The sequence below is a fragment of the Cyanistes caeruleus genome, chromosome 2, assembly GCF_971803275.1.
Source record: "Cyanistes caeruleus chromosome 2, bCyaCae1.hap1.1, whole genome shotgun sequence".
In the NCBI taxonomy this organism is placed as follows: domain Eukaryota; kingdom Metazoa; phylum Chordata; class Aves; order Passeriformes; family Paridae; genus Cyanistes; species Cyanistes caeruleus.
The window spans coordinates 106,046,748-106,061,290 of NC_141702.1; positions in this window are offsets into that span (position 1 = coordinate 106,046,748).

A 14,543-nucleotide genomic window follows, 5' to 3' on the forward strand; every position below is an offset into this window, starting at 1 on the left:
AAAAAAGAGCGCCATCTCCAGTGCTGTGGGCTTGCAGCCATGCCCCGGGAGATCTCACAGATAACAAGTTTAGAAAGGAACATTTGAATTTTTTTTCTTCCAGCCTCGTTTCAAAAAACAAATTTTCTTTTCTATTACTGCGCTCAGAATTAGCCTATTTTGATGAAATACCATCTTCAAGGAGAAATATGTTCTGTCACACACTTTTTAATCAGCTCTCTCCCTAACTCATTTGAGGAATAATACAATATTTTTCATTTTGTTTTGTTTGGTAAAGCTGAGGTGAAGATTGCTTGCATTTCCCCTAATCATGCTGTCTGATTTGTTGATGAAGTTCTGTTCTCTGTCTGTGAAGGAGTTTGGTCTCAATAGATCTTAAAATACTAAACATAGGAACCTTAACTGATCTTGGGTAGAACTAAACACAAGGGTGATTTCATCATTGTCTTTGCTGAGAGCAGTTAGACTACAAAATGTTTGAACTTATCATAAATCAAGTGAATCAAGAGCCTTTCAGTACTTGGTGATAAAATCTGAATACCTGATCAGCACAGAAAGCCTCAGCTGTGCCATCTCCTTCCAAGGGCTGCCCCTAAGACGTTTAATGTAAAAAGTTCTTGTCAAATGGCAGCCTTTAGGTCAGTGCTCAAGTTGTGTTGATCAACATATCTGGCTGGTGTTTGCCATCTCAACTCTTGTGTTGGGTGATTAACCAGATCTTCAGGGAAGTGTTTGCCTGCCCACCCTTCATGGCTGTGTCAATTTTTACAACCATTTTTTCTTACCCTGTCAGTTTTCATCCTGCCAGAGCACTGGGGCTGCCCCTGCCAAGCCATCAAGGGCAGGCTCAGTGTCAGTGCACACATCCAGAGTTAGCAAAGGTGGGGAAAGTTCACCCTTCTGCCTCACTCCCCAGCAGAGGAAGCCTTGACAAAGCTTTTCAGTGGATGTGTGTCTGTCTCTCACTCCCAGCTCCTTGTGCTGTGACCCAGTTTCCCATCCTTTTGACCCATTGCAAACACCATCGTCATTAATGCCATTTCACAGTGACACAGAGCTTCCAGCTGGAGGATGGCACTGCAGTCTGGCTGCTGCTGGGGTGGAAAGGATCCTCTACCAGGCTGAAGCTCCTCTGTACAGCTTTCTGGGACAAGGTCCCTGGCCACAGCTCCTCAGACACAGTTTTCAGGAAAAGAGACAATTAGCTCTGTGTTGGGTGAGCTGCTGTATGAAGTTGTGTGAACTGCTTCCTGTACAGAAGGTGCTTCACTCTGTAGAATTTCCCCATGTGGAGGGGTTTCTGCAAGGGCTTTTCACAGAATCACAGAAGGCACCCCCAAGGGACATTGTCCCCAACTCCTGGCCCTGCACAGGACCATCCCCAAGGGTCACACTGTGTGCCAAGTTGTCCAAACACTTCTTGGACTGTCAGGCTTGGTGCTGTGACCACTGCCCTGGGGAGCCTGTTCAGTGCCCAACCATGGTCTGGATGAAAAACCTTTTCCTGATATCCTGATATCCTGAAACCTAAACACCTGTTCCAGAATGTGTTTATTCACCTGGGGGATGGCCATTTTGCCTAGAAGGATCCTGTGAGAGGCAGCATGGAATGCGTTACTGAAATCCACAAAAATCTCATCCATTGACTTCCTTTGTCTCAGGGTCTGTCTACCCAGCAGATTGGTCTGCTAAAAAAACCCAAAAACAATTTCTCAGCAGATTCAGCCTAACAGGCCCCCAGGACCTAAACACCCAGATAATCACCCAGGCACTCTGGTTTTATGGGAAAAGCCCAAGGTGATAGAATCTGTTGTACTGACATGCTACAACTTTCTACACCCCTGCTACATGGAGTTCTGAAAACTCGAAAGTATTCAAGATATTGAAATAAAATATTTACCTCCCCTTTCCTTATTGGAGATTGTTTGCTGGACCAGCCTGTTGTCAGACTCTGTTACCTGCTTCAGTTCACTTTACTGCTAACTGTGACTTACACAGGATTTATGATTCAAGTCAAGAGCTTGATTACATTTAGTTTTCTGGTGACAGAATCAATTCATTCTGGGTAAGAAGAGTGATGCATTGCTTGTCAGCCCCTCACTGGCCCTCAGATTATTGAGAAGCCTAGTAAGTGTCTTTTTGTCTTTTGGAGTCATGGTGTTTGTTTCTTAAATAACTTTATAATTACTGAAATTCAATATTATTCTCTTCAATGGAGGTTCTGGAACAAGGAAAGCCCTGGACAAAGCTCTTGGTAAGCTTCTTTTGATACCAAATGGTCTCACCTTGGTGAGGTAAATGAATTCCTATTTCAATTCACTCATTTCCATTAATTTCACTTGAACTTCTAGGATAATATCAAACATCAATTTTAATATTATATTTTAGTTGTGTAATTAATAATTTCTGGTATAATGCTTTGTTATAGAATAGCAATGTGTACACCTTATGGAAATGGAGCATTTAGACATTGTTGAAACAAAATTATTTTATGTTTTCAAGACCATTCAATTTGATTATTCTCATTAGTCATTTCTGGAGGAGGGAGAGGGAAGAGCATTTTATGTTGAAATTTGATTTAAAACAAAAATGACATCTGAAATGTTGGGATTTTATCACTGGCTAAAAATGTTGGTATCTGGCAGGTATTTCTGCCAAGAAACAAAGAAGCTGACAAAATTAGGCACAAAATGAAGAAGGAAAGGGTGGTTGCTGGTGGTCCTGTCTGGGGGCTACAGAGGTTTCCTCGAAGGTCAATAGATGAAGCAGAGCTGCTGTAGTGTGTCAGAAAATAAGGGTACTCAGCTCTACAAATTAAATGTCTCAGCTTTTCTCTCAACATCTCATTGACATTTTTTTGTCCCTCCCTGTGCCAATGGCATTGCTTGAGTTCTTCTTGCTGCCCCAAGAGTGAGACTGGGAGAATGTCCTCTCCTTCATACTTGCTATAGGCTCTCCAATATTTTGCACACTGCTGAGAAGGCTGAGGTGAAGGACAGGCTTCTCCAGCCAATCCTTGTGTCCACATAAACAGCCAAATTCCCTGGGCACGCAGCAGTGAGACATCAGGCTGGAACTGAGCAGGCCTGAGGTGCTCCAGGGAGTCCTGTAAGTACCTAGGCCAAGGCTGTCTGACCTAAGGCTGTGCTTGACAAGTTCCCTACCAGAGAAAGTTAATTCCTGTGTTGTCTGTCTTTCTGGCACAACTCACTTATATATTCCCAGCGAAGACACAACCCAAAAGAAATGTAACCTAGAAGTGCCTTAAAGAGGAGAGCTGGATGCAATTGTCATGTGGGTGAGGGGAGCTGGATGACCTTCACTCCCTGATGGATTCACTCCTGAGCTAAACACATCAAGGCTCTGGCTGTATCTATTCATCACACTAATGGTGTGATGGTAGTTGTGCTTATTGGATTAAATCCTCACTGAGCCATGGGCTTATGCTAACAAGCAGCAAGCTCCTCAAGGTCCTTGAAGAGTGTGATGTGTGCTGGTTGCTCCTCCAAGAGCAATGGACACTGTGTCAGAAGATGCACCACAGACTGTAACAAAGACTTTTTAGCATGTTGTAAAGAAGCCAATCAAAAGTTTACTAATGCTGGCCTTGCCTGAGCAAATGAATGCCAAAGTCTCAAAGATGTGATGGCTCCTTGCTCCCCAGGAGACCCCATAAGCTGTAGGACTGTTGATGTGGCAGCATTTTACACTGGCCTGCTCAAGTCCACTCTTCTTCTCCCAGTGGTGGGAAACAGGGCAGGAAGGTGTCCATGCACTGGGAAAATATGGATAAGTGTTAAGTGTGGCATTTTGCAAATCCTATAATGGCAATTACTCAAACCATCCTGGTGCTTGAGCTTCACTCTTTTGCTAACAGAGGTTTGGGCTGAGGCATTCCCAAGCACTATTGCCCATTAAATTTCACCTCCCCAAAAAGTCCCTCCAAGGTTCTTCTTTCTTATTCTTTATCAGTGACATCTAGTGACCAGCCAGAGTCATGCAGAAAATGAATAAAATCATAATTAATAAGTTAAACTGAGCTTATATGACAAGAAACTACTTGGACTATTAGTTCAACGAGTACTTCTCACTGCTGCCAGTAGGGAAATCCACCAGGTTCTTGTGTTTGAAATTATCCTTTGCTCCTCAGCCTTTTGCAGAATGCCAAGGGCTGCCCTAGCTCCTGCAGGAGGTCCTATGAAGAAGACCCTCAGCTGAAAATTTCCAGAATATTTCATGATCCACATAACAGTCTTGGGGCTTTGAATTTTGAAGTGCTTTAAAGGTTCTGATTTCCAGGCACTGAATTTTCAGCTTTTCTCATAAATCAGGTTTCCTCAGGATATCTCAGTTGGGTGTCTAAAGACTTGGTAATTTGTAACACCTCCTTTCAACCTGCTTTTCTGATAAAAGAAGAATATTTTATTTCATTGCCACTATTTAACTGAGTCTCTACTCCCTATCACCTTGCAGCCCAAGCAACACAGTAGCAGATGCCTCTGAGGTCATTATGTTCCTCCTGTGCTTCATGCAGATAGGAAACCATGCCGAGAAAAGTGCCTGGGATGGCTGTACAAGTACTAAAACCCTAAGTTTTTTAAAAAATGCATTTGGGAAAGAAGGCAAGTAGGAGAGACACTTTATAGCGCAGCTACAGCAAAAAACACTTGAAGTTCTTGTCTTCTAGTACACAAATCTGATTTGAGATTCAAATCTAGGGGGAAATGGGCTTGGCTTGGTCTGGTGTTTGCTACTGCAAGATTAATCTGTAAAAATAACCTGAGAAAGAGGCCTCTTTTTTCAAAGCAATGCTTCACTGGGTGAACAACAGAGCCCAGGTGCAGAGCAGCCCAGGGGTGAGGCTGTTAGGATCCATGGAAGATGCCTCTGCTCAAATTCAGGTGTAAATCAGACCATGGGCCAAACTCAATTGCATGGATTTTATTTATTTATTTAAATGTGAGTTAGAGAAATAAAAAAGAGGAGAGAGGGAGAGAGAGAGAAAGAAAGATCAGTGAGAAGATAATCACTACTCTTGGATCCAGTGGCATCCCATTGGTCCTTTTTCACCCTTGGCTTCTGGGCACCCTGGAGCCTTTCTGGAAGTGCCACCTTTTTACAGCCTTAGTTCAGGGTGTCCATGAGGTGGTCACAAATGTTCCCAAAACCTGAGGTGGCATGTGCATAAGCAGTTTGCTTCCTTTCCCACAGTTTGACACAGTGGTAATTTTTGACTGGATGCATTAGCCAGGATGTGCTCACCAGACCTCAGCTCAGCTGGGCCTGGAATTAGCACCTTCCTGCTGTGAATTTCTGCCATCTGTACTTAGCTCAAGGTGCCTCTCTGGTGGCTCATCTTATGGCAAGTTCCTTCTGTGGCTTTGACAGTGTTTTCAGACAGGCAGTTCTATTTTTGAGTCCTTTTAAAAGGCACAACAGGGAGATTGAGATGTGAATGTCCCATGGTTTCTATTTGTTCTTGCCTCTTGGGGAGATGGGGAAATACCAACCTGGTCTTTGCCAAGTGGTCCAGCTGAGGAATCCAGCTCCCCAGCAAGATTTCAGAAAGGTTTCTCAGCAACCAAGCCTCCACACTGAGTGGAGATTGTGCCTCAGATCAAAGGCATTTAAAGGGAGCTGAATCAACATTGGGTTTTGGTTTGTACTCTCACCAGGGCGCCGTGCAGGACACAAACTGTGTCGTGCCTGGCCCGCTCCTGATGCTCCCAGTGAATGGTGTGGGATGGGACAGCAGAACGGGAGAGACACCCAGGGCAAACTTCTCCTTCCAGGGCACTCTGCTGGTGCACCTCTGCTGCTGAGGGAATCTGAGTGTGAAATGTCAGCCCATCCTGCAGAATCTGCAGAGCTGACCTGAGCTGCAAGCAAAGCACAGGGAGGGAGGGGGAGCAGGGCAGCCACAGGCCAGCAGCAAGACTCAGAGCTCTCTCTGTGTCCCTGCTGTGCTTGTGAGACCAGTCCTGGGTCCACACGGGTCCCCAGGGGTGCCTAAAGGCTGTGGGCTCTGCAGGCTGAGCATGTTCCAGCCCACAGGCTGGGGAGGGGAATGTCTCAGCATCATTCCTCTGAGAGATGCTGCAAACGATAGGACTGGTGACAGACCGAATACGAAAAGTGCTGCAGCCTCCAGCAAAGCCACAGCCAAAAGGCCACACCATTATGCTATTAGTTAGAGCAGATGCTTGTGATAGCAGCAGTGACCTGAAACTGCTCATCTTGCTACTCAGGGAGGGCTTCAGCCATGGGGCTGGCAAGTGTGGAATAAATAAACCAGACTCTTCTTTCCTTCCTGAGTTGCCTGCCACATTCAGCTCTCACTTAAGGCAAAGAGAACAGTGGAGCAATGGTGACAGCTGACACAATGCCCTTTACAGCCAAACCACTGCTGGAAACAGCTGCCGAAACAAATTTGGACAAAGATGGCTTAGTCAAGAGCTTGTAGCTTTTATCTCCTTTGCTCAGACTCTGTTCCTCTGCCTTTTTCTGAGGTTTCGTTCTACCTTTACACCACCAAGCAGCTTAGGGCAGCCATCCCGGGCTGCCACTGGCATCTCCACCCTCACATGCACTTGAACAAAAAGTTAACACCTTTCCTCCTTGATCCCCAGCACACTGACTCAGGGGACAAGCATCCCATAGGAGTCAGGTGCCCATGTTCTTTCCTTTGGGGCCCCTCTCTGCTCCAGGACCGACACATCTACTGGAGTAGGTGCAAACATCTGGAGCAGCTGCTGCAAAAGCAGGCTCTGCTTCCACACTCAGAGGAAGAGCAGCTGGAGAAGTTTTGCTTTCTCTCCTTGAAGAGGAGGTGGAGAAAGGTGTGTGATCTACAGCTTGTGCAGCAAAGAAGAGTCCACTGCAGAAATTCTCCAAGCCCCTCCCCAGGCCATCCATCTTGTCTTGCATAGGACACACCAGAATCTCCTGTTTAATATAAATTATGCCCATGTCCTAGGAGGTGACTCTCCCTCTCACAGTCCCACTCTTCACAGTGACTGTCACTCTACCACAGCCTTGCTGAAAAACAAGACATCTGCCACAGTGTTTTGCTGTGTACAAAAATGTTTGGTGGGTGATGGAATTTAAAGATGTGGAAGGCCTCAGACAGCACCAGGCTTTGCTTTCTGCCCTCAAGATGTCTGAGAAAAGTACTGGGGGAAATGAATGTACTGTACTTTAGCAGCACACCAGGCAAAAAGCCATGGTCAATGTACCATAGTTGGGCAAGAAAAGACATGGGGATTCAATTTTTATACAATTTTTCCAACTTTTGATTTGGAGCATTTCTTTATCTTCAGAAGCAAAATAGCAAACGAGCTGTGTGGAAACTTCCAGCAGCTCTCAAAGGAAATGACAACACCTGCACAACCACAGTGTGCCCCTGCCTTTGGAAAGTGTATAGGCAACTGTAGGCACTACGAAAAATCATCTTGGATGAAAATTGAATGTATTTTTTTTTTGCCATCACCTCGCTGCCTCTCTGGCAATGCTGCAGGCAGAAACTTACTGGAAGCTCCAAGTAAAGCCATGAAACACTTGGCTGCAGCAGTCAGCATCAAAATGCCTTTGCAATTTTCATTTAATCAGCTGGCAGCTGTAATGAGAGAGATGGGTCTGCAAAGGCATCTCTGTCTGAGGAGCTGTGACACACAGCTCCTGGCAGGCACAGGCACCTTGCTCCCAGACAGACTGCAACAGGAGGTGTGGCTGGGACAGAAAGGCTTTGGCAGCACCTGGAACACAAACCTGAGGCAGGAGAAGTAGCCAGTAGGCGTTCAAGAAGAGAAGGTAGCCTTGGATCACCCCCTGAAATGCTCCTCAGACCTGTCACCTTATTGTGGAAGTCTATATCCATAACCACCTCCCTCCTGATCCCTGCCGGATCACGTTGATAAAGATCCCTCCTTGCCTTCCTGTCTGTAATTTGTCTCTACTTTAAAATCCTAATTTAAACAGGCAAACCTTTAAAAGCTACTGATGCAACCGTGTCAAATTACACAGTGTTTATCACTAGCTTAATTATTCTTAATTGCCTTTCTTACTACTGGCAGGATCTCATTAACATGGCTAAAAAAACAATCAGACCAAAAAGCTCCCTGTATTTTACTGTGTATATCAAGAACATAACAAAGAATGCGTGAGGGCAGATTTTTGCCCAGTTTTCCCAAGGAAACACTTTTGTGTCTGACAGGAGACACTCTTGTGCCATTTTCCCTCCTTTAAATATTTTTCCAGTGGTGTATCCCAAGCTGGTTTGACATGAAAGATACAAAAATGCTGATTTCTGTCAAACACCATGAATATAGGTTAGAGAGGAGAAAATAAAACAACATGGCAAATATTATTAGCCTTGATTTCATATGAGCCTTGATATTTACCTTAAAACTTTAGTGAGAATATAAAAGTGTTTTGAGCATCAGACTGATCCTTTAAGCTCTTATTTTATGACATCCAACACCACTTTCCCCTAAGATGTTCCAATTCAGCTTAGAGTGTACTTTTTTGTCCATGTGGCTCCTTTGTTCTGCTCTATTCAGAAGCCCATATGAGGGGAAAAAACAGCATTTCTATGATAAGACCTATTTTCCATAAAACCATAGTGGCTGTCATTAAACCTTATTTTCATTCTCTCATTATTTACTCCCTCAATGCCGCATTCCCTTTCTTTTGCATTGCTTTATGCTGGGGGCTTCAGTATTCCTTGGATCACCAAAAGCATCTCTGGGAATTGCTCTGGGTACCCTGAGATGAGTGAAGCTCCTTTCCTGACAGTTTTTCCCTCCTGGGACTCCTCAACCTGGTACATCTCAGCAAGACCAGAGGAAGGACCCAGGAGAGGTTCACAAACCCTCTTCTGCCAGAAAGGAGATATTCCTTCCCACCTTACAGCCTTTGCAGCAAACAAAATGTGTGTTCTCCCTTTGGCTTTTCTCAGCAAGTGCTGATCCCTCTCTGTTAGAGATCCACAACCCTCCACCCATTCTGCCTTATTCCTCTCCTCAAATGACTGGCAATGCTGCCCAGAGCAGGGCAGACACAAAACTGCCCACTTGTAAAAAAAGGTGTGAAAAACACCAAAAAATGTTGCCTTCCTTTAAAAATCACAGGTGAAAAGCTCTGTCCTCTTCCCAGAAATGAAGATGGTTCCTGTGGAGAGCAGCTGGATGGTCAGCAGGGAAAATATTCACCAATTTGTATCCATCCAGGTGCCAAAATCAATTGCAGCATGCATGTGAATTTCCAGTTTGATGTTTTCTACAAACTGGATCTACCTTCAGGAGCTACTAAAAACCTTTTTCTTCCTCATCCTGAGAGATCCAGCCAGAGCATCTGGGGAACTCCAAAAAAGGTTTTTAGAAACACCAGGCAAGAGGAGGCAAATTCTCAGTCTGTTAAGCATTATGTCCCCATTGGCATCAACAGGCTCTGGCCATTCACAGCAGCTGATGCCAGGTCTGGCACCAGAAATCCTCCAGCTTTACAGTTATGAGATCTTGAGATGTACTTATGGCACACAGCAGAGCTCTGTGCCAATGCTGCCTCGCAAAAAAAACCCCCGATGTGTTAGTTTAACATTATTAGTAAATATTTAGCTCTGCTGCAGCAGCACTTTGTGGTTATTTAATACCTCCAGGGACAACTTTCTTGAAATAATAGGTGAAGTGCTGGGGCTTGAGAGAGCTGAGCGTAATTCTCTGCCGTTGCAGACTCAGATCCTTGGCAGATCAAAGAGCAGTGCTGTGCTGTGATAGGGTATCTGTGTACATCCCAAACCCTTGGGGGGGGGGGTGCAGAGTAATGGAATGATGGCTATACAGTTATTTTGTGTGAAAGCATAGAAAGCAGCTCAAATGTGAACTGGGTGATAAAACCTAAGAGTTTCCAGGAAAGCCCAGTCAACCCCAAAACACAAAAAAGGGCATTAAGTTGCCTTGTCTCAAATGTGAACACAAGAATATTTTTCCAATCAGAAAAAAGTTATCCCAGCACTCAAGTGAGGCCTGTGTGGTTGTAAAAAAGGAGTCAATATTTGGGTTCTAAGGAGAAGCATATTCAGATCCTGTTCTGCAGATTTGAAAGGTCTATGAGCAAACAGTCAGTAATTCCCACACATGTGGAATTATCTGGCTGGTAAATGTATGTACTTTATAAAGTGTTGGATTTGTTTGTTCTCTTCTGCTATCAAAAATCCCCTAGGGAATATTTATCCTGCCTTTGCATGGAGATCGTGAAAAGAACAAATGTTTAGTTCTAGAGTATTGCCACGAGCTGGGCTTCAGGCAGACAAAGATGCCAGGTCTAGAGTCAAAACACAAAACATGGTGTCCTGATGCAGTATTTGAATCTGTCTCCAGCCTTGTGGAGAGGTATCCAAGAAAATTCCTGTCTCCTCTAAGAACAATTTCATCAGAATTGAGAGAAGTTGGTGACATGGTTTGGGTAGCCAGTAACTCTGAACCAGGAATGTCACTTTTCAGCCTGACTTCTCCAGTACTCCCAGCTTTCATGTTTAGCCTGCAAAATAAAACAAAAACATCACAAACAACCAAACAGCTACAGGGAGAGGGAGAGGGGAGGAAACTCTAGGTTGGTGGTGAGTGGTCCATGAGAGTAAGAACATACTCAACCCCACTGGAGCACCATGGTTCCTTCAGCTGTGCATGCAGAGCCTCTCCTCGGCAGGAAAAGGGACTAATTATTTAGTTAATTAGCTAACATGTAGCAATGTGAGAGTGGGGAAAGTCTGCAAGATATTCATTACCATTATTATCAAAACCACACAGCAGCTTCTCATAAATACCTTCTTTATTTCTCATGTAAAGGATGTTGTCACTGCCAGAAGAATTTTTCATCTCAAAAATTTCTATTAAACAACTTGGTACTGGGCTCCAATTTGAAACATTCTAACTAGCAGACAGTATGAAACAATGCCTAAATTATTTACCACAGAGATTTAAAGCACAAAAACCGTGACAAACCCATCTGAATTTAATGGATCAATGCAGAGCACGCTGCTTCCGATTTCATAAATACCTTTGTATCCCAGCCTTTCTTTGCCCTTCCTATAAAATGTTTTTATGATGACAACTTTATTGGTGCTGAAATTGCTCCTTTCCTGATGTTCAGATCACAAGAACTTTGTTTGCCTTTCATGTATTACCCATTATTATTTTGTCTCCTTACCATAATGTTATCCATTATTTCCCTTTTTCTATACAGATTATTTTTCCACACCCATGTCTCCCCTGGTGAGTGGAGGAGCACTCCTGGCTGTGCACAGCTGGGCTGGCTGTGCAGTAGCAAATATAAGACCAACACACCTCAACCTCGAGGGAGAGGTGATGATCTGCAGGGACCATTCCTTCCAGGACCTTTGTCTCATATCAGTTGATATAAAAGGTCTGTTTGTGTTGGGGCAGCTCCATAGTGCCACCAGCAATACATCAGTGAAGCTGCTTTTTTGTCCAAAGTGTTTCTTTTTTCCTTCCTGACCTTTCCTTTGGAACCGTTGTATTGGAAATCAATGGCAAGTTTTGTGCTCTGGTTTTTTAGCTTTGCTGTTACAGCCCAAAATTGGCAAGAGAGAGAAAACAGACAAAAGCCTTAAGAGGCATTTGGCAGGCAAAAAAAAAAAAAAAAAAATTAACCCAGGTGCTGTTTTTTTAAAAAATCTCAGAAGCCATTCTGTGGCAGAAGTCTGGGCTGACATCACAGCTCTGGAAGTTCACTAAATTGCCCCTGTAAGCAGTGTGCATCCCTCTGTATTCAGTGTGACGTGGTTGAAATCACAGAACAGAAATCAAGCAGAGGTGATGCTCCAGACCTGTGTGAGGAAATGTGTATGTGTTGCTAATAGAGCTCGAGCACTTCTGAGATGTTGGATGTTGCTCATGTTTGGCAGGTAAGCAGAAAGGCACCTCCTGAGCCATTATCTGCCAAGCTGCTGGGCTCACATAAACCAATTTTCTGTAGTTACATCTGCCAGCAGTTCTGGCATCTCTTTCCTGTCGCCAACGTATCTCCTTGACCATGTCTTTAAGAGACCCAAGGAATGCTTAGAAAGGGAATGGGCCTTTGTCTCATCTCAGATTTTGGGCATCTTTCTGCTCAAATCATTAGCAGATAAAGAAGATGTTTGTATCCCTTTTGGCAGTGAGGGATCAGTCTTTTCCAGCAGCTCCTAGTTGAAAGGCTGGAAGATAATCATTCCTATTTAGAGCAATATGGGTGCTTAGTGCACATTTTCCAAAGAAATAGCACTGCAAACCAAAATAAGAAAAGATCTGGTTATAGAATATTTAGAGAAACTATGAAATCCTGAGGAACAGCTGAAGTTTTCCTCCTGCACTTCATAGTCAGGTGAGAAGATCCCTATACCTTTAGAAGTTATATCTGTAAATTCTCTGTGCCTGAGGAATTGAGGAAGGCAAGCAGAGGAGTTCATCTTTCATGAGAGAATGAAGAACCAAGGAAATTGCAGTAATCTAATACGCAGAAAGGCAGAAGATAAAATTATTAAACAATATCTTAGTAGTCATCTAGGGAATAAAGTGATAAAAACAGCCAGCATAGATTATTCAAGAACCTACTTTCTCAAACCATTTCTAATTTCATTCCTTGTCAGAGCAACCAGCCAAGTGGATAAAGAGAAGGCAGCAGATGAGATATGTCTTGAATTTATTAAGAGTATGACATTGTCTTGCATGACATTCTCTTAAGCAAAGAGAGAAATATGGTCCAGTGGGTGCACTCATAAAACTTGTGGATGGCTCTGTGTTGAGAACAGCACCAAGAGCTTTGGAGGACAGGATTAGCAAAGGCTGGGTTAGCTGGAAAAATAGCAGAAATCAGTGTAGATGACTTCAGTAAAGATATGAGCAAAGGAATTCAGGCAGCTGGGAATTATTTCATCTGGGGTATCTGCCCCCTCAACATGGGAGGTTTTTGCTGTAGGAGTTTCATGTAGGAAATGTTTGCCCTTCATCAAAATGAGTCGTCTACTTTCTTTCCATGAAGGGTCACTGGAAAAGCTCAAAGCAGTCAGACTTCATTTCTCCAAAGAAATCTCTGTTAAATACTCCATGCAGGTTTGCTCCTCAGTTATTCCAGCCCCAAACTGACCATTGACCAATTCTTAGTTTAGATGGTGTTTTCTAACATCTAGGGCTGTTGTTTTTCAGATAGACAGACTTCATGGAAAAGAGCATTACTAACAAAACAGAGAAAAAGCAAAGCAAATTACTAATAAAGCAGAGGAAAAGATGTTCCCTTGGGATGAGTCTCTTGGAGTAATTAATTAATTAACCATGGCTTTCTTCAGCGCTGACTCCCCAGTTCTGATTGAAAAGTAGAGGAAAGGGCATTGCTGTGGAGTTAAATGCTTTGGCTTTATATTGCAGTGGATATTACCTTTACCCTTTTCATTTTTGAAGGATGCAGCTGAACTGTACTGCTGGAATAAAGGCTGTTGTGAAAACAAACACAGCAGACAATAACAAATCGCTTGGATTGAGTGGTATGTGCCAAAGCATATGCCAAAGACTTTTCATGCCAAGAACACTAAGCTGCTACCAAAGCTGTATAAACTCTTACTAAAATGTGCTACAAGACCCTGGGATATCTAAAGGAAAAAAAAAAAAAACAAAAAAACCCCAATCTGTTAGATTCAGTTATCAGTAATATCAGGGCCTGCTTGCCCTGTTTCAGCAGCAGGAGTCACCACAGCACAAAGTGAGCCCAGGGTCAGGACCAGGCGACAATAGTCACAGACACATCCCTTTCTTCACTTCATATAGATGTGACATAGCTCACACAGAAATACACCACTGATGTTCACAGAGATAGAAGATAAAAAATAGAATTGATTAGAGAATTATACTTTCTGAGGAAATTTTAGGTGGAATTTCAATCAATCATTTCAATGCTATCCAATGCAGACATGCATTTTGGTCTCTGCACTACCACCTGCTCTTAGCTTTTCTTTTGCACAGAAGGTAAGAGCCCTGAAAATTGATAGTACAGCAGTATAGACACCCCCTGCAATCCAAGGCAGAGATGTTCTGTGCTAACCACTTACAAACAGTCTGAAAAGCATGAAAATCAAGTTGTGTTTCAAGACAACATATTTAGATATAAATCCTGGGAGTACATTTATGCATTTCCAAGAAATGTATATCCTGGAGCTCAGGTTAAACATACACAGACTTTGCCTGTTATTTCTAGTATAAATTATAAACTTGCTTTTGCCTTTTTCCCTTGAGGGCCTTTGCAAAGTTAATTGTCCCTGACTCCTTGCCAGTATTACCTCAGTAAATACAATATATGTGCATTGGCAAATGCCTTGCACTGTGCACATGTCAATTTTAATAGATCAATAAATTATTTTCCTGTAATCTCCAATCTAAGATATATTCTAGAGAGTTTGCAGAGAGCATATCACTCTGTGGAGGTGCTGGTGTACCACCACATCTATAAACATATTAAAATGTTCAGAAAGGTGTAAAAATATTTTTAGCTGGATA